The following is a 21268-nucleotide window of genomic DNA, read 5'->3' on the forward strand; positions in this document are numbered from 1 at the left end:
TTCACCTGATCTTAATCCAATAGAGCATTTGTGGTCCTACTTGAAAACCAAATTCGTACTGCCACTCTACCCCCTTGCAATGCGAGGGAATTGCAGGACCAGTTGGTGAGCGCTTGGTACCAGATACCTCAGATTACCTATCAGCACCTAGTGGAATCAATGCCACGGCGGGTGCTAGCAGTTTTGAGGGCTAAAGGCGGTCCTACATGTTACTAGCATAATGTAATGGCTCTTCGGTGTATATATATATATATATATATATATATATATATATATATATATATATATATATATATATATATATATATATATATATATATATGTCTTGTAAATTTGAACAGTTTCAGTGATCTGACTGTCTGTAATAATGTATCGAATGTAAATAATTAAGTAATTGATGTATTCTTTGTATTCTTCGTGTTCTGATGGTCTCAATTACGAATCTGAAATCGAATGTATGAGTTGCATCAGCATAACCTAAATTTTTTCTTGACTGAAAAATCAAAACACAGAAGTTTTAATGTTACCTTAATTCGGCAAATGAAAAAAAAGTATATAAAAGCTTTTTCAAAATGAAACATAACAAAAAAATATCAGCCGTCGTTCCGTCAGCAGCGGGAGAGGGTGGGAGTAAATCAATGAAAATTGAGGAAAGAGCGCGAAATCAATTGCCCCCCCCTCTCTTTTCTCTTTCTCTTCTTTTTTCTCCATCCCCCAGAACGTTCTTTTCTCTCTCTCTTTATCCCATGATGTCGGGGAAGAGCAAGAGCAGTGGATGCTAGCAAAGATAGAAAAATAGCATCATTGTTTTCCTACAAGAAGGATTCATCTTCCGTTATCAAAGATTGCATAATACTTTACTATTCTCACATTCCTCAACATCTCTGATTAACGGTAGAGGGCGAGGTTTTCTTGTCATGCGCGGAAGCTAACTGTAATCGCTGGTAAAAACAAAGAGTTCGTGGAGTAGTGGGTACTTTATCGCTGAATAGTGAGCAGAAGAATATCGCGTCTTTTTCTTCCTCATCTTTCTTTTTTTCAATCCTTTAATTTCTTGGCACATTTAGTTATTTTCATGGCTGTTTCAGTTCGTACTTTGAACTCGCAGTTCAGGTGTCGGCTGTGAATGAATGGCATACTTCGCAGAAGAAGAGTTTTGATGTAATTGGAGGATGCAAAGGATTAGGTTTTCCTCTTCATCTGAGCAACGAGGAGATGCCAGTAGAATCAAACTTAAAAGTGAGATTTATTTCGTATTAAGTTCTTTTATATTTATTCCATATTAAAAAAAGAATTTCTTTCATTATTTCTAAAAAGAATGAAGGATTAGTTTTTTTTTAGAATAAATTAGTTTCGTACATCTGGGAAAATACTGTTTTTTTCTCTTCTTTTTTCTTTAATTCCTTTTTCTTTTTTTCTCCTTCCTTTTTCAAGTACAATTTAAAATTCCTTTGAATAAAATGCGTGTTCTGCTTTGATTTTAAAGAATTAAGATTTTTCTCTCATCAATGCTTTGTCTTATGATTCTGACTAATTTTTGGAATTATAACTAATTTGATACGAAATATTTCCATATTATTTTAATTTAAGTAATAATTTAAATTCTTCATATGATTTATTTAAATACTTTAACGGTATAAATAAATGAAGTTTTAGGTATAAAATGCGGCTATAAATATGACACTAATTTTCTGTTTGTACTTTAAAATACTTATCAAATAAATAAATTTGGTGCTTTTCTTTAAAATATGAAATTTTTAGAAATAAATTATCGTCACATAGTTTACTTTATTATTTATTTTATTTTATTTGTTAAGACTGCAAAATATTATTCAGTTTCTATTTGTATCAGTCGCAAAAAAAGTTTAATTTTAAATTTATTGTCATTAATAAACCTCTTATAAAAATATATTGCTTTAACTTGGAAGTCTTTGGTTTACAATTTTTGTTTGTGTACAATTATTTTTAGAAAATAAAAGAACTAAGAATCTAGTTTTTAACTATCGCATCCCTTGCAAATATTGTTGATGAGAAATTGAAAGCTCATTCAATTGCTACATATTTCAAAACTTATAAATGAGTTTTTTTTAAACTATCATGAATACCAAAAGTTGTTTATATATGATTGTTTTATATATACCTTATGCTTACAATTAAAATTTTTTGAAATATGTTTGAGAGGTGAAGTATCACGATACAATTTTACTAGGTATTTATAGTAAAATACAGATAGTTTACTAGGTATTTATAGCAAAAATGTGGATTTACCTGGGACTACATTGGTAATTTTAGTTGTGGGAAATATATGACCTATTTGTTTTCATTTCGTAATTGATGGTAATAACATAAATGAATGCTTATAATTTATAGTAATAATCAGTTATATTCTTGGGTCTGGCAGAAATTATTTTAAGCAATATACTACATTCAGCTTTAGATATTTTCGTTACACAGTAAAAATAAATCTTGATGTTGTCAAAAGCATCAATTATTAAAAAGAGTAGAATTTATAAAAAAATATTAATTCAAGTGTTTGAAAGTTGTATTCAATTTAATTTTTAAAAATAAAATGATTTGTAAAAGTAGTCTTGTTTGTCCCAAAGTCTTGTGTTTGTTTCACTTTTATTTGTTCTCAGAGTTGATGTGTAAAACATTACTATATTTTTACATGCAAACGTTATCATATTATTACATGATTAACATGTATTATTATGCAAACATTAACATTATGCAGCATTAGTGAACATTAACATTATCATATTATGATATTATGCAGACATTACCATATGCTTCCTCGCTTTCTTCATATTAACAGCGCTGAATTTCTGTCATAGCGAATTATTTTAAATATTTCGAAAATTCTAAAATGATTAAAATTTTCTGAATGTTGTGCAGATTTAAAGAAATATTCAAATTTTCGAATACATTTTATATTCAATGTAAAAGGTTTGTTTGAAAAATGTTACATTAAGTTAATGTCTGCCATGAATAAAAAAGAACAAATATTATCTAAGTGATAGTATAGTCTGATTATCAAAATATGATTAAACAACTCGTGTAATTTTTAAATTAAATATGACATATTTTTAATTGATTGACTTATAAAATTGTTATATCTTTTTGGGGGAAACTCAGATTAATGCTATTAAAAATGTATTTGGTGTATGTATTTGTTTTGCACGTTTTAGTATATAAAAAAAAACAAAAAAAAACAAATCCACATACCTCTATGTGATGCATGACAATTTTATAGTTAGAGTTACACATGCATTTTTAAGTGTAGTTTCATAATTGAAGTTATTATTATGAATTTCTGTTTAATTTTATTCTGAAATATTTTTAAAATAAGAATAAAAAAAGAATTAAACAAACTCTATTACCAGAAAAAATTAAAAACTTGTTTAAAGTGTGGCAAATTACTAGGTACTTTATTAATACACATTGTGTCAAATAGTGTTTTGGAATGACTCGGTGAAAAGTAAAATGATATTTTTTGTAAGAAAAATATTATGTTATTAACATAAAAAATCGATTATTGAACATTAAAAACAGAAAAACAGAAATAACATGGGAAGGAACATTAACGGGACCAAAATAGCGGGACCGAAATAGCAGAACCAAAAATTTTGACATTACTACTGTGTGGATGAATGCAATCTTTATTATATCAGAAATATCTCTCAAATAACAGAAAATATAAGTTAAAATAAATTATTAAGAAACTTAAAAAATTATTATTATTAGACTTAACTTATTATTATTATTAAACTTATTAGACTTAAAAAAATTATTTTTATAATATCAAAGTATTACAAATATAAGTAAATTTAAAAGCATATACAGGTTGTCATAAAGCAGTCTCTTTTATTTATTCGTGTGTTTAGATTTATTATGAAAAGAAAAAAATACAATAACTATGCAGTTTCCGACAAGCTAAAGCTACTCTGCGCCCGAAAAATTTCACGTCATATATTTTGAGAATCACAAACAATTATTCATCTGATAATATTGACAATTAATATTCAATTAATCAACTATGTATCTATATGTTCATCAACTGTAAAATTTTTAATAATGTCTTCGTTTGCATTGTGATTTACTACCATGCTAAATTTTTTGAATGGAAGAACTTGCAAAGTTAAATTTGAGAAAATCAAGTTAAAAATGGGTTGATGCACCAAAAAGCCGTTTACGAATACCGCCTCCCGTAAAAAATATGTTTTTTTCAAAAGGTTTGGCATTTAATTCTTTAAATAATAAATCAATAATCTGTGTTATTGTCTGTTATAATAGGTATTTGAATGAAAATGCATCATGTTGAGTGTTTTTGAAATTATTATTAATATTTTCTTCCCCTAAGCTTTTCATTTCTTTACTTATGTTACTATGAGTGGTCAAACTCAGTCGATTGGAATTCTAAAAATCTACAACATAATTAATGAAAACATTTGTTTATATCGTACACTGTTGGAATTTTCATCGTAAAATCACAGTAAAATAACCGGCATCAGTCTATCTATCCAATTAACCACAAAGTTTACGGTGAAGAACCCTTTTTACCTTCACGGGTTTGAACCTTACCTTTTACCTTTAAGTTTAGGCTGTGATTGAGTTGTGTTTTATCAAATGAATTGTGAAATGTGATTTAATTAGTTCATCTGGTTCTCTCACTTGTAGTAAGAAATGGGAAATACAAGACTTTTTTGTATTAAGCGGCTTTATGGTGCTGCCATCTATGCGTGAATAAGAGTATAGTATTCTAATAGTCCAGGATCACAAAATAGGAAAAGCAGAACACTGAGATCTCTTCATGTGTTGAAGGGAATGGAGAAAATGTTGTTGTGCCAACGCAGAGACTCGAACCCCCGTTCTGTTGGTCATGAGATTGAATGATTAGCTCTTTCAGCTATAATATGTACCCAGCTGAAAGGAATTAAGTGGCTTCATTAGGTGTGCCTAGTTGTTTAACCACTTAATTCCTTTCAGCTGGCCTAGTTGTTAAGTTGTTTGTTAAAAGTTTGGTTGTTTAACCGTATTAGGTGAAACCAGTTAATGCAAGATTTTCCTCAAAGTTTCAGTTTGAATGCTATCTTATTTATGGTCGTCATTTGACTGTTTTGTTGAAATGTGGTAAAATAACAATTAAATAAATTGTTATTTAACCATTTTTTCCGTGAAATTTTAACAGTGTATAATGGTGAACAGAGGATGAAAGACTTTTTAACTGAAACTATAACTGTATTTGTTCATTTATATGCTAATGATATTACTTAAAAAACTATCGTAAATATATTTTTACGTGTTTTATTTAAGTATAAAAATAAAAATTGATCTCCAAAATCGTCTCTTTAAATTAATTTTGAAATAGGTACTACTTTTTTTTTCTTTTTTTTTAGTTTTTCCTTTTAAACAGGGAATATTTTGATGTAATTCAGAAATCATATAGTCTCATTGAATCTAATTTCAAAAAATAAAATGCCAAATTATTTTTTAATTTCAATAGAAAATTATAATTTTCTGAGGAAGCATTGTAATTTATTTATTATAACAATAAAGGAAATCTTTATTACGAAGAAATTGGCCCCGATTAATTCGAATTGATTTGATTGTGAAGAGAGATCGTGATTATGGTTTTTGGAAAAAAACATAATAAAATATTTCTAATTTGCACACATGTTATACTACTATTACATCTCAAATTGCCAACATTCACTTAATGACAATTTTTCATGAATTCGATCAATAAATTAATGTTGCAATAAATTATATATATATATATATATAATACTTTTTCAAAATAAGATGATTTACAACTAATGATTTAATTAAAATGTTCACCTCAGACGGAATCATTTGCTTAGAAAATGAGGAATTATATCGTTAATTGTTGTAAATTTTGTACTCCATTTAGCAGGGAGTGCATAAATTGATAACAACCATTTAAAAATTTGTATTTACAACCTGTTATTTAAGAAATATTTCTTACTTTAACTTGTATTCATCCTTTGTTTCTAACAGCAAATTTGAATGATATTAGCGTTCAACATACTTTAAAGTTTCAAAGAGTGTTTACTACATTACATGATAGTAAAGTGCAGCTTCAACAGAAATTTCAATCTATCTCCTTATTAAGTTGCATACATTTTGCACTATATTATGGGTTGAAGTAGCCATATGAAGGTTTAAATATCAAATTACCTATAAGTTATCATTAACAATGTAGCAACAATGTTATTATCAACAATAACAAAGTAGCAACAACATAGCAACTTATTGTGCTCAAGTGCATCTTTGAAATGCTGAAATAAGTTTATTTGGTTAATGAACATTATTTTAAACCAGAAACAATAATAAGAGTACTGAAGTGCAACTTCAACAGAAACTTCAACTTATCTCCTTATTAAATTGCATACATTTTGTAGTATATTATGGTTTAAAGTAGCCATGTAAAGGTTTAAACATCAAATTACTTACAAGTTATCATTAGCAATGCCAACATAACAAGGTATAATGCGCAAGTGCATCTTTGAAATGCTGAGATTAATTTTTGTGGTTAAGAAATATTATTTTTAACCAGAAACATAAACTGGTGTTTGTAGAAAATGCAACACCATGAAAGAATCATCAGAATCAAATGAAATTTAATGCAGAAACGACTTGTACTGATACAAATAAATGATGAAATTTTCAAAACAAAAGAAACAAATTAAGCGTCCGAAATCAGTATTTGGTGCAGCCACCACGCGCTGCAATAAGTGCTGCTATACGACGTGGCATGGAGTCAAACAGATGTTGAATATCTGCTTGAGGAAGAGAATTCCATATCGCTTGTATGCGCAACCAAAGTTCGTCTTTGGAAACTGCAGGACGCGGATCACGAGTGAGACGCCGACCAACCATATCCCACACGTGCTCAATAGGCGACATATCCGGCGAATAAGCAGGCCAAGGAAGAAGTTGCATGCGTTGTGCTGAACAGAAGTCTCTAACAGTCCGCGCAACATGTGGGCGTGCATTATCCTGCTGAAAGATAGCTCCAGGGATGCCTTGAAGGAAAGGAACGACTTCGGGCTGTAGCACTTCACGGACGTATCTGTTGCTATTGAGATTACCCTCAATTCGTATCAAATTGGATCGTCCATGATACGAAATCGCACCCCAGACCATAACTCCGGGTGTTCGACCACTATGTCGTTCAATAATACACTCAGGAAGGCAGCGTTGACCGGCATAACGTCTAACACGAACACGGCCATCATGGGTCCACAAATTGAAGCGTGATTCATCTGAAAAGACAACTTGGTGCCAATCAGCTCGCCAGTCTCTGTGCTCAAGAGCCCACTGCCGACGCAGCCGTCGATGATCCGCCGTGAGGGGAATCCTGTATAATGGCACCCTTGCACGCAATCCACGGCGCAGCAGACGACGACGAATTGACGAAGCCGACAATTGTACACCTGTAGCAGTAGACCAATGTGCTGCCAGCTGCCTGGAGGAAGCTGTGCGATCATTCACCGCCATGCGGAGCAGGTGTCGATCATCGCGCTCTGACGTCACCTTCTGTCGTCCAGTGCCTGTTTTTCGAGTTGTTCGGTGCTCGTCGGTCCACTGCTTCCAAACTCGCATCACTGTGGAACTGTTCCGCTGCATACGAGCTGCTATTGCGCGATAGGAAAATCCTCCTTCTCGAAGGCCGATTATCCTCCCTCGTTCAAACTCCGTAAGTTGCTTGAATTTCTTATTCTTCCGTCGTGGAGGCATACTCAGGTCTCACTAAACGTTTGCCACTAACAAATAATCATAGACTATTTTCAACGTCCCGCTACAGCACTTTATTTATACGCTTTCAGCATCAATTCAGAGGGCGCTGCGCGCGCCACGCACGCGCGATGGCTCTGAAACTTTATTAATTTGCATAATATCCTATAATTGACATTTGCTGTGAATTTCATTTGATTCTGATGATTCCTTCATGGTGTTGCATTTTCTACAAACAGCAGTTTAAATTAAATCTCGCACACACTTCACGTTGGGGGGATTAAAGCTTTTTTAGAAGCTTCTAAATCTCAAATGTTGAAAAAATATTTCGCAAAAAATATGACTTATACATATCATAGTCATAATATATCATATTATGACTTATACATATCATGTATATACGTACATATTTTGAGATAAGCTGTAACTGTTTAATATTTCAAACTTATAGAAATATGTTTGCAGTTCTACTATGATTACCTTTTTTAATAATTAATTTTAGTATTAATTTAAAAAATGAAAATTTTACTTACACTTGTCATTTTTTCTAAACATTTCAATTAAAATAGCCATAAATATATTTTCTGTTTTAGTTCATAATCATTTCCTTCTGCTAATTTACTTTTTTCTTTACTAATTGAAAACTCTAAATTTATTCATCTATTTTTTTTTAAATCTTTATTTTCCATTCTCTTGCGCAAAATAAACATAATTCTATTCTTATTTCATATGAAATATAAATGCATTTTAGTAGGTTTATTTTGACAAAAGCAAGAGGAAAAGGGGAAACATTTTACGGAGACAATGATATATGTTTTTTGGGGAAACACACTCTAAAATATTTCATAAATTTTCATTTCATTCCACGAAACTTAAAAATAATTGTCAGAATAATCTCAAATTAAAGAGGCTCCAACTTTAAAGATACGGTTCCAAACTTAAACTTTTTGAAAAATGATTTTTATACATGGATCATGTGATATGCTATGAAGTCGATTATATGATGTTTTTAGTATCATCTATTAATAAAATATATCAACCAAAATCATTCGTGTACTTAAATTATACAATCAATATGCATACTGTTTGTTTTCAATTGTTTATACAAAAGACATATATTTATGTCCATGTTTTTCCTTGTATATTATGAGTTTCACACACAAAAGACAAGAACAATTGGAACTTGGAGAATGCGGCTGGAGTTAGAAAAATAGGGGGGTGGAACGTATTGACATAAATTTTATTTTATAACTGTCGTTGAACAGCCGACCTAATTTTTTGGGTTTACAATTTCTAATGTTAGAAAAAATTCTAATATGACGTCTGCAATATATTAGAAAACATACTTTTCGTTAATAATAACTTATTTTAAATTTTCGCCCAAGAAAATATATCCTTATTTCAGCAGTTTAATAAAATTATTTGTTGAATACGATTCATCTTTTTTTAATTTATTCTTACTAAAAAATAGTTTAACCTATTTTATATTAAAATAACTTATCATGCTCTTTTCAAAACTTGGGTTTAAGAAAACTATTACTTGAAATGTGCAGAAAAAATATGATCTACATTAAGTGCAACCGAACTAGATCTTATAACTTCAAAAGATGTTAAATGCACTGCCGTTTTGTTATCGTTACATACGATTTATATCAGCAGAATAAAGTATTCTAAAAATGTTAATCAAGTGCATAAATTTTTTTCCAATTAATCTTTTAATTATGCGCAATTAAGCTTCAGATGGTTTGTTTCAAAAATGCTTACTTTTATAAATTTTAATAAGTGCCAGCGTTTTAAGTTTTTTTCTACATAAAGACAAAAACGAATATTATGTTTTTCCAATTTTGAAGCTCTAATTTATGATGTGGAATATGTGAGTGTTTTAGAGATTAGATTTAATAACGAGTTCTTGATTAATAGTTTAATGCAGTTTCCTTCTTCAAGGCAATCAAAAAATTATGCGATAATATAATATTACGAGGTTCTTTTTTCCTTATTTCATAATAATCGACAATTTTACAGAACTATTAAACACTTTTTTGCAATTAAAAATTCATAAGAAAATAATCATTACAAATTAAAATAATGTCAAATAAGTAATTTTAATTGGCAAAATATTTAGAAGATTGTTATATTTGCGAAACGTTTGTATTCATGAATAATAGGTAACAATTGAAACGGAAAATAATAAAAAGTAAGTAGTTTAAATGGGTAGATTGGGAAAAAAATAATTGTGTAGCGTTTGTATTCTTTAGATCTAAGTAATATAATGTAAAATAAGTAGTTTAAATTAGCAGAGTGCATGGGAAACGTTTATTACTACGTAGCATTTGTATTCATTAGAAATTCGTAAATACCTATTGAAAGTAAAATAATGAAAAATAAGTAATTTAAATTTGGAGATTATAAAAGAAATGTTTATAATTGCGTGGTGATTTGATATTTTTAGTAGTTTAAAGCAGCATCTGTAATTTATTTATTTTTGTAAGAAAACAGATCATTTTCTTATTTAAAGAGAAAAAACTCAAATTTTTTGTCTAATAACTTTCTATGATTTTGCACTGTCTGAGCATGTCAAATGAAATACAATTTAATAATTGAGCATCGAAAATACAAGAAAGTTATCTGGTTAATATAAACAATTCCAAAAGATTACAAATCCATTATCGAATTCATTTTCGCTACCAGAATCTACAAAAGTATCACGTAATTTCTTTTGACAAATGATAGGTTTTTTTCCTTTGATCTCATCTAATCAATTAGTTTTTCTTTAAAGTTTTAAGTTATCTGAAACCTCTACTTCTCATTTCGACTCTTAAGCATATGATAAGCATAAGTTATCTTTAAGTTAACATTTGCTCACATTTTTAAACAAGCATCGTGTAAAAAAGTATTGCAAAAAAAATAAACAATTGACTTTTATTTAGAAATCAAAACATATACAGACACTTTATAAACCAATTAAATCTTCACCAATAAAAGCATGGTCAAAACTATCAGACTAAGGTAAAATTTACTGCGTCTCTGGATTTATGAGAACACCAAATGGAACGGTAATTTTTACTGAAGCAGTTTGGTTATGACTTTGGTAAAATCAAGGATAAGATATTGTCTTAAAACAAGTGTTAAAAATTTGTAAATGTGGTTAAATTTGGTAATTTTGACATCATACCTTAGAGCAGAGCATAAAAACCATTTACACGATTAAATTTACTGTCCAGTTTCGTATTTGTTGCTGAATGTGTGGTAATAAGAGCTATAATTTTGAAAACCAGAATTTCCGGCAAACCGTGACCATATGAACGGAGAAATTACTGAACGAATTCCATAAATTCCATATATTTTAGTTTTATTACCAATATTATGTTTTTTTCCTACCAGAAATGTCTCTATGCAATATGATAATTTTACAAAATTTTTTCCCTCCGCTTTCAGTTTAAACTACTGATTAAATGATCCATTCTCGAATTTTAAGTTCGATTTTATTTTTAAAAGTTGAAAAATTATCTTTGACTCTAATTTTTCTAATTTATTTATTTTCGCCCATTTTTACGTAATTTGATTCTGTTTTTTCCTTGACTCAAATTTTCACAGCATTTGATACATGATGAGATTTTGAAGCATTAACGATCATCCGTGTAACTCAATACTTTGTGTGTATACAAAGTATTGAGTTGTAAAAAATTCTGGATCAAATTAAGGCAAAAAATAGCGGCTCAATATATGGTATAATATCGTAAAATATTATACCATATGTTTTACAGTAATCATTAAATAATTACAGTGACTCAGTGATTTATAATAAAAATTACTATTAAAATTACTGTATATTGTTCCGTATAATTTTAGGGTAAAATTAGATTTTGAGGTGAAAACTGCCATTTTATCATGATTTGATACGGAATTTTTAACACTATAGATAAATAAAAAGTACGAAATTTTTTTAGCACTTTGAAGCATCCCAATATAAATTGAATAAAAATAATTTCAAAGTCAAGCAAACTTAATATTATCATGATAAAATTTTTAAAATTTTAGACATCCTATTTCCTTATTTTGTCTTCATCTTTCATGATGACTGATTTTTTATATTCATTTCCTTAATTTATCTATATTCCATTTTATATCTAAATTCCATTTTATATCTAAAGTTATATTAGCTACAGTGGAATTTTGAGAAAAACGTAAGGAGCTCGAAATAAATTTTTTAATAGACACTAAGCAAATTTAATAAGTGTTTTCTCTTTTATCAATAAGTTGTGAATATAAACAATTATATAAATATCACTTGTGCCTTTTTAAAAGTTTACATAATTATTAAAAGGTGAAAAAACTAATGAATAGTTGAATTTTGCAGACCTAATCATGTTAATAGACCTAATCAAATGTACTTTATTCCCAAACCTAATAAAAAAAATTCATGAATTATTTCTACTTACTCATCTTAAGTTAATATTTTATATTAACTCAACAAATTTATAACAAAAGTAGTTCAAATATTTGTTTTATAAAAGAGCTCTTAAAAAATTAGCTTTTGCCGTATTTAACATAAAATAAATTTTTTTCATTGTGTTTCTTTGCTAATCTGTAATTTTCAAAATTAGAAATTTTTATTCCTATTCTCATGTTAACAAATACTGTGTTCTAACTAAAAGTTAAAACATTTCTTAACCCTGAAATATCTGCTTTACAACTTTAAACCTCGTTATAAGTATTTAATGCAAGTTCCATTAGACATTTTTTTTTTACTATTTTATATGCGTTTTCTGTTTTTTTTCTTTATTTATAATATTTTAAAAATAGATCATTAGTTACTGTAGTCACTGACTGGGCTTAGTTATACAAATGTGCCTCGTCTATTTTATCTGTATTTTATTTTTATGTATTTTATTTTTATGTATTCTGGCATTGAAATATTTATAGATAAATAATAAAAATAAATTGAAAGAAAATAAAGTGTGAAATGCATAAATAAATAATAATATATAAATAAATAATTTTTATATCGCAAAATTCAGTACTTACAAATACAAATATTTACAAATACAAATATTTACATACACTTTGTTTTAATACATTATTAATTGAGAAATGAATAATTATTTTTAAAAAAAATATTGCTTGCCTGTGCGTTCTGATCTAGTTATTATTCAAAAATTTTAAAATTTTTTCTTAGTCTATGAAGAGGATGCATGACTTTTTCTATAAAAAAAAATTGTATAATATTTGTCTTTTTAAAAATTTCAAACAAAAAAATGGTGCTTTCGGAAATATGGCGTGCCGAATATAAAGCGCTTTATATTGTTGAATGTATTTATAAACATAGTAAAAATAGTAATTATATTTCAAATCATACATTTTCACAAATTAATTAAAAATATACCAAGTTTATTGGAATATTTAAGTTTCTATGTTGTTTTAAGCATTTACAATTAATGGTAAAAACAATGTTAATTTAATTTGTTTTGATTGCGAAAGTTTCTAAGAAATCTTTCAGGGAACGTTAGTTGTCTGCGCTTACAAATTGTTCTTTAAATAAATCAAAGAAATTTATCAGCGAACCTCTTCACAATTTATACACATTTAAGGCCGTCGCATGAAATTAATTGCTACTTCTTTATAACTCATCTTTAGATTAAGAACGTAGCATTAAAATGACGCTAAAAATAATTTTTTTAAGCATCATTGAGTTCACGCAACCTAAATTTGGAATGAAGCCAAAATCATGGCATGTAAGGATGGCAATCAAAGCTATTAGTTAAAGTTGAAAAGATCGACCAGCGCCTGTGGAATAAGAAGCAACTGTCAGAATTTGAGGTCAAGATTGTATGTGTCATTTGCACTTCTTTCTATCAAACTTAGGCACTTTAAGGAAATTTTCACAACAAAAGTCATTCAATTTATTAGAAATCAGTTTTTCAAGAATGAGACTACATTTTCGGAAATAACTATGATGATTATATGCATTTACTATTGAGTAAAATATAAACAAAGCTATATGAAAGTTTTTGGAATTTACAGAGCCTTGAAATTAGCCTTAAAATGCATGGTACAAAAATATTGGCTTAAAAATGCAAATTTTATTGATCTTAACAGATTGCTTTACAAGTTTTTGAAATGTATAAGTTTAACACAAAAGCATGCTTTTTCTTTTTTGTCCTTTAATAAAAATATTTCCATCAAAAGTGCAAAAACTCATACTTTAGAAACCCACTAGTATGGGTTTAAGTTTGAGCTCCTTTATACAAATAAATCAGTTATAACGTTTTGCAAATAAATTTTGATGCAAAAATATCAATGAATATTAATTATTTTTCAAATTTTACAATTTTAGTTAATTTAACAAACTCTTCTATCTATGCAAATAATTCTATTGAATAAGATGCAATTTTGATTTTACTTAGAACTTGCATAACTTATTCTATAACACACGAATCCTCTTCTATTTTAATATTTTTAAGCTATTCAACAGCATTTGAAAAACAGTAGAGAAAAATGTTAAAAAAATTAATTAGATTTTAAAAAAAAACTTTTTTAAAAAATATTTTAATGATTTTCAAAATTGTAGAAAGAAAATGAAAACAATATATCCGAATACCTAATTTTCTTTTACTAAAATTTTCATAGAATATTTCTGGCCTTTTTTAGTAGGTTATGAATAGATTTTGAATGGGGAAAGATACATACAATCATTACGTATGCATTCTTCTCAATATATGTGTATTAAGAAGTTAAGCATAATACTATTATCATTTGATTTGATTTTATATCTCGTTCTATATTAAGATGCGCAGAAATGATAAGCAGACTTATTATTAGATTATTTTTGAGTATTTCTTAAATAGTCCTAAAAAACTGTTCAATCCATGATATGAACTATGGTAAAAAACACCATGTTTTTTCTTTCACATTTTTTTTTAAATCATGACATATTTCTTTTCCTTTTTAACTATTTATTAAAAAAAATTCCATTACCTGCCATACATTTTTAATTGCTTGATTATTTAATAAATTCATATTTTAAAAACAATTTTCTAAATCATTGAATTCAAAATTCATATAAAGTAGAAAAGTAAAGTCTATCGGCGCGCATATTAATGGAATTTGTTTTCGCTAAACTATTAATGACGTTTTTATCTAACCAACGTTTTTTTTCTCTCGAACTTCCATAATTTTTAGCCAATTCGATTACATATTTAACAGCAGTTATATTACTAATAAAGCTTCTATGACAAGGTAAACATTATTATTCTGATGATAGTTTTTGCTCAATATCTGGGAATTCGGTTACAGCAAGAAATACAATTATTGTTCGTATGGCTAAATAACTTTGATTTAACGCAGTTTCAAATACTATCAGTTAAAACCAAAACATAAAAATATTTCCATCAAAAGTGCGAAAGCTCATATTTTAGAAAGCCACTAGTATGGTTTTAAGTTTGAGCTCTTTTATACAAATATATCAGTCATAATGTTTTGCAAATAAATTTTGCTGCAAAAATATTAATGAATATTAATTATTTTTCAAATTTTATAATTTTAGTTAATTTAACAAACTCTTCTATTTATGCAAGTAATTCTATTGAATAAGATGCAATTTTGATTTAATTTTGATTTTACTTAGAACTTGTATAACTTAGTGGCTCACCAGGGCCGGATTAAAGATATAGAGATCCAAGGCTGATATGCAAACCTGGGGCCCTATCCATCACAAATCAACCAAAATCGATCATATATTCGGTCATAATGCAAATCTTTTAAATATTTAATCCCAGTTAAGCATGCTTTACTACAATGGTTCCCTAACAATTGAATGCTTCCCACAAGTGGGCCGCTGGCAATGTGGAACTGGGCCAAGGATGCTGGTCGAGAGTCTAAGGCAATCTAAATCTTTCTGATACCAATTCCCATTAAGTTTTTTTAAAACCATGATTACTTGTTTGTGAGTTTTCAGTTGTGATATCAAAATAAATACAATAAAGTTATTTTCCTTATAAAAAAGAATTTCGTCTTACATGTGTAATATTCTATATATGCAAGAGGCTGTTCTATTGATCTATGTAGAATATATATATTCTATAAATATGTATTCTATATGTGTAGTCCAAGGCAAGATAAATCTTTCTAATATCTGTTCCCATTAGCTTTTTTAAAAACAATGATTACTTGTTTTTGAGTTTTCAGTTGTGACAGAAAAGTAAAGACAATAAAGTAATTTTCTTTATAAAAAAGAATTTCGTCTTGCATATATAATATTCTATGAATGTTAAGAGGCTATTCTATATATCTATATAGAATACACATATTCTATATATATATATGTATTCTATATTCAATATAAATATTCCATATTTAATATATATATTCTATATAAGTATTCTAAGGCAAGATAAATCTTTTCAATACCAGCGCACATTAAGTTTTTTTAAACAATGATTACTTGTTTTTGAGTCTTCAGTTATGACAGCAAAGTAAATACAATAAGTTATTTTCTTTATAAAAGAAGAATTTCGTCTTGCATACATAATAGAAGCCCATTCGTCATTGTATTTTTTACTTGTATGCTAAATAGATAGTAAGCTTCAAAGTTTTTTTAATTACAGATAAGGAAGAAGGTGGTTCCACAACTAAAGAGGTTGCGAACCGCTGCTTTGCAGAAATTTTAAGAAGTAACGCTGCTTGAAATTTTTGAATTTCCACATTACTCTTATTTTTTAATTTTTCGATTTTAAAATAATTGAACTGAGCATTAAAATATACTAAAAATATTTATTAAAAAAGAAGAAATGATGACCAAGAAATAATGACCAGAAGTGTGATGTTACCATATGAATATAAACTAAGTAGATGAAAGATACAATAAAGTTAAACGACTTTGAAGTTAATTAGTATTCATGATAAATGTGTTTTAATAACATGAAGAAACATTTGTACAGACGGAAAGAAAACGAGAAAAACGAGATTAGAGAGTGTTACAACAAATCATGTGTCAACTCATCCAAAGAAATGTTTGTTTCCGGAAACAGAAAGGAAACAAACTGCGATATTGCATTTTTGTGTTCCTGCTCGTTTTGAAGGGTGCAGAAGTTAAAGCACTTATTCAGATTAGATTTGTAGATATAATTCATTCTATATACGGGGATGTCACTCGTTACTTAAGATAATGGTTATATTGATATCTCTTAGAAAGCAATTTCATCTCTTTAGTTGACGAGTAAGGAAGATGTAAAAGGAATTCTTAACCTAATATGGAACGAAAAGTTTTTGAGATAAAATTCACTGTAAAAAATAGATACTCAAATTTCGCGAAACTTTTTCGTTTCGGACGAAAACGTTTCCTGATTTATGCTCTGAGCGAACATTTCGTCAAAATGGCAAAATAACTATTATCATTTTGTCGAGAAAGAGAATTTCGTCAACAGTAAAGAGATATTTCGTCATTATATTTCATCCCCCCCCCCAAAAAAATTTTTTTTTTAAAAAATCTTGTAGTGCCCAATGTATCTAACTTTTCTAATAATCACTTTATCGTGGGCACCATATAACTAGGTCAAAGTCACCTTAATAACACAAAAAAGACAAATGGAACAAAAAGATAAATTACACTCCTGCCCGAAGGCAGATTCAAACTCGGGATCTTCCTAGTACAAGGCCAACTCCTTCACCACCGTACAAATACTTATACACTGTACCGTACTTATTTCGTTAATTTCTTTTAGATCGCCTAGTTTTGTTATTCTAGTTAGCAATCTCCCACAATGCACTACGATCAAGATTTGAGTTGAGGAAACATTTTCGTCATATATTTTTGAGTCCCCATTTCTTTACAACTCACGTCATTTTGTGACGAAATAATTCTCAAATTTAACAAAATATAGCTCAAGGATTGCTGAATCATCAAAAGTGGGAGTTATATTTCTGCGACTATACAAAGTTTAAAAATCACAAATAGTAAAATTTTTTATTAAAGACTATACGCGCTTCCTTGTCACATATTATCAGTAAGGACAGGGATGGAAAGACTGAGATTTTGTAATTTAACAGAGGTTTCCTTACACTATAGAAATAAATATAGAGTTGACAGTAACTACATTAAATTAATAACAAGTGCTACAAAGTTAAAAAAATAACGATTTCTTAATATTTGAAGAAAATGGTATAGGAGAAAGATCATAAACTAAACAGTTCTTGTTTTCAGATTTTTGTTTTAATTAGATCATAGCTGTTTTCATTATTAGATCATTGCTGTTCATTATTAGACCATCTTTGTCATTTATCCTGCTGATGAAGATGCAAAAACATGACACCGAGAAGCGTATTGGTTTTAATAAAATATTTTACTACTTGTAATTTTGTGAACAGTAACTACATAAAATTAATAACAAGTGGTAGAAATTTTTTAAAAATCAACAATTTCCAAATATTTGAAGAAAATGGTATCGAAGTAAAATCTTAAATATACAGTTTTTGTTTTTAGATTTTTTTAAAAATATTTGATCATTGCTGTTTTACCATCCTAAAGATTTCCTAGCCATTATCATCATTATTTTCATTTTAATCATCTCATCATTTATTTATCATTACTGATGAAGATGTACCAATGTGATACCGAGACGCGTAATGGTTTTAATATAATATATTTTACCATTTGTGATTTTTAGTGAAATTTTTAATTTATTCACAAAGAATTATTTCCGTCTCTTAAAGTTTTTAAGCAGACAAAGTGTAATAAATAAATTTCAAAGTGCTTGATAAATTATTTGTATCACTCGCTTACTTTTTCTTTCTGTAATACAGAAAAACACTGTTGATAAATTTAAATTATAAAATATAAGATGTAATTTTCTTAAAATTTAAAAAAGAAGTTCTATTAGATGTAGTATTCTCTGAAAACTAAGCTTGTATTTAAAATAATCTTGGGGAAATAAAGGCAAAATTATCACTTTTTCTAATCAAACTTGCCTGTGGAGTATATGAATTGATTTTGATTTGATTTTGATATTGAAACTATTTATTTTTTGATGTATACTTATTGAAACTAACGATACTTTTCATTAATAAGGACCCAAAGAGGGAAGGTAACTATCCATTAAAATTGCACAATTGCTCTTCCATGCTGAAGAAAAATCAACGCAAGCGACAAAAATATTCTTGAGATTTTTTATACATTTGGCATTTTCGCATAATAAGGTACCTATTACAATTTTTTTAAATAAATTTTTTTCATCAATTTTTTGAAATTTTATTTTAGCGTTCATAGCATTAGCAATCGAGAGAAAATAGTTGTGAAGTCTCAAGATCTATTGTGAAGCACTTACGTTGTTCTTTTAATTGCACAGCAGTGCTAATGTTATCGTAAAACCGTAATCGTAATGTAAGCAACGGAAGTATTTTGTTTTGATAATTTAAATCGATAAAGAAAGTTAAAAATAGTAAATTATTGAAGTAACAAGCAGCACCTACTGCTTTTAAGAGTTTAAATATTTTTTAAATGCATGTTTACAATTATAATATTGTAATAAATATTTTGTATTTAAAATTTTAGTTGCCATTAATGTTAATAACCATTCAACGTTTTAAATATCTATATATTATGTAATATTTTAAAATAAATTAAGTGACAGTAAACACGATTATTGAGGATTTGTTTTTTAATTGATTCATCCAGTGTTTAAAAAAATGAAAAAGTGGTGATGAAAGTAAAACTGTTTCAATATGTTCTTAGTAAATATAATATTTTAATAACTCCTAAAAGAATAAACAGAGTATATCTCGGGTTTTGATAGTTTAATTCGAAAAGAAAAGTTAAAAATAGTAAATTTGATGCTTTAAAATTAGCACCATTTTTTTAACTACTATGCGTGACTTCTCACTTTAATTCTTTTGAGAATAAAATAAGAGAATAAGAGAGTTAAGCAATCAAAAGAAAAGTGTTCATCAGTAGTTTCTGAAAGAATTCACATTGTTATATACGACATTTTGGTACTTATGTTTAACGACAAAAATTAGAATTTGTATTTCACGTTTTTAACAATTTACTAAACACTGAGTTTATTTCTTCCACGAAAGAAAATTTATACGTTTCATTTGTCAAAATAGAAGAAATGTTTCAAAGGAACGAAACACACGTATTTTAACCACATGATCTCAAAATTCACAGTGGATATCCTTTTGCTTAGGAAATATTGAAGAGGAAATGATTTTAAGTCACTTAAATATTATAAAATGAAATGACAAAAGTTTAATAATATTTTCTGTAATTTTATAGACTATAAAATGTACAGTGTGCCAAAAAAAACGTACCACCCTGAATAACTTTTAATCTAATGATCGGATCTTCACGTTCTAGGACTCCATCTTAATGGCTTGAAGGGGTGACATAAAATATGCTGATTAATTCATGCAGACGATAATTTAAGGTACGAAATCAGACACGAAAACATACTTTCTCTGAACAAACATATCTGCTTTTCGACGGATAGGGATATCTGACGAAATATAAGGGGTAGACTCAATCTGGAAAATAGGGTCCCAATAGTTTGGTCAGGAGAGCGATCCAAATTTTGGGCCTCCTAATGCTAATTTTAATTGTTATGTATTTCGCAATAGCTCAAGAAGCGAATTGAAAAACTTTTGCTCACAATTAGGAAATTCGTTTACTCAAAGATAAAATTCGTTTATCCATGCGAAGAATAATTTTTCAGTAAGTATTTACTATTTTTCGTTATTTTATTTGAAAAGCAGTCGAAAAATATTTGAATAGTAAGGCATATAAAATTTTACATAATTTTAATTTTTCATAATATTACATGGAAAGACACAAAATTTGAGTGAAATCGGTTCCTGAGAAATCAAATTTTAAATATACGGTTTTTTAAAAATTCGATATCTCCAGAACTATTCTACCAATTTTTCACAAACTTTGTATTTTGCCATTCAAAATTAAGTACTTTAAAATTATGCAAAAAATTGTATACCTTACAATTCAAAATTTTTTTGACTGAACAAAACAAAATAATAAAAAAATAATAAAATATGCACTAAAATTTATTTTTTCATGGATTTATCTTTGGATAAATGAATTTTATAATTGTGTGCAGAAATTTTTAAATTCATTTAAAGAGTTCTGCAGTTATAGCGAAATAAGCAAAAAGTAAAATTAACATTAAGGGGTCCAAACTTTGGATCACTATCGTGAACAAACTATCGTGACCATATTTCCCAGATTACGGCTACTCCCTAAATTTTGGGAGTCAGAAATCCAAATCTGTCAAATCAGGCATGTCTATTCAGAGAAAGTACGTTTTTCAGAGAAGTTAAGTTTTGGGGTCTGATTTCGTAACTTAAAATACGGTCTGCTCTTATTAAATTGAATATTTGATGTCACCTTCTTAAACCATTAAGATTGTATCTAGAACGTGAGGATCCGATCATTAGACCAAAAGTTATTCGGGATGTTCCGTTTTTTTCTTTGGCTCCATGTATAGTAAAAAGAAATAGCATGAACTGA

At 28.2% G+C, this 21268-nt stretch overlaps 1 protein-coding gene across 3 annotated transcripts in view; it reads left to right on the forward strand.

Moving 5' to 3' along the window:
• LOC107450519 (uncharacterized) overlaps positions 1–21268 on the forward strand; it is a 63627-nt gene that overhangs the window by 13112 nt on the left and 29247 nt on the right. The window contains exon 1 of one of the 3 annotated variants that reach the window (XM_016066341.4): positions 784–1239. The exons of 1 other annotated variant lie outside the window; for it this stretch is intronic. The gene's annotated coding sequence lies outside the window, so the exon portion shown is untranslated. Of the gene's footprint in view, positions 1–783; positions 1240–18724; positions 18949–21268 lie in introns of those variants that run through there. One more of the 3 variants, XM_071187406.2, reaches the window with a different exon arrangement.

This window comes from Parasteatoda tepidariorum, chromosome 11 (genome assembly GCF_982258835.1).
Source record: "Parasteatoda tepidariorum strain Cologne lab strain chromosome 11, Ptep-v5.0, whole genome shotgun sequence".
NCBI lineage: Eukaryota > Metazoa > Arthropoda > Arachnida > Araneae > Theridiidae > Parasteatoda > Parasteatoda tepidariorum.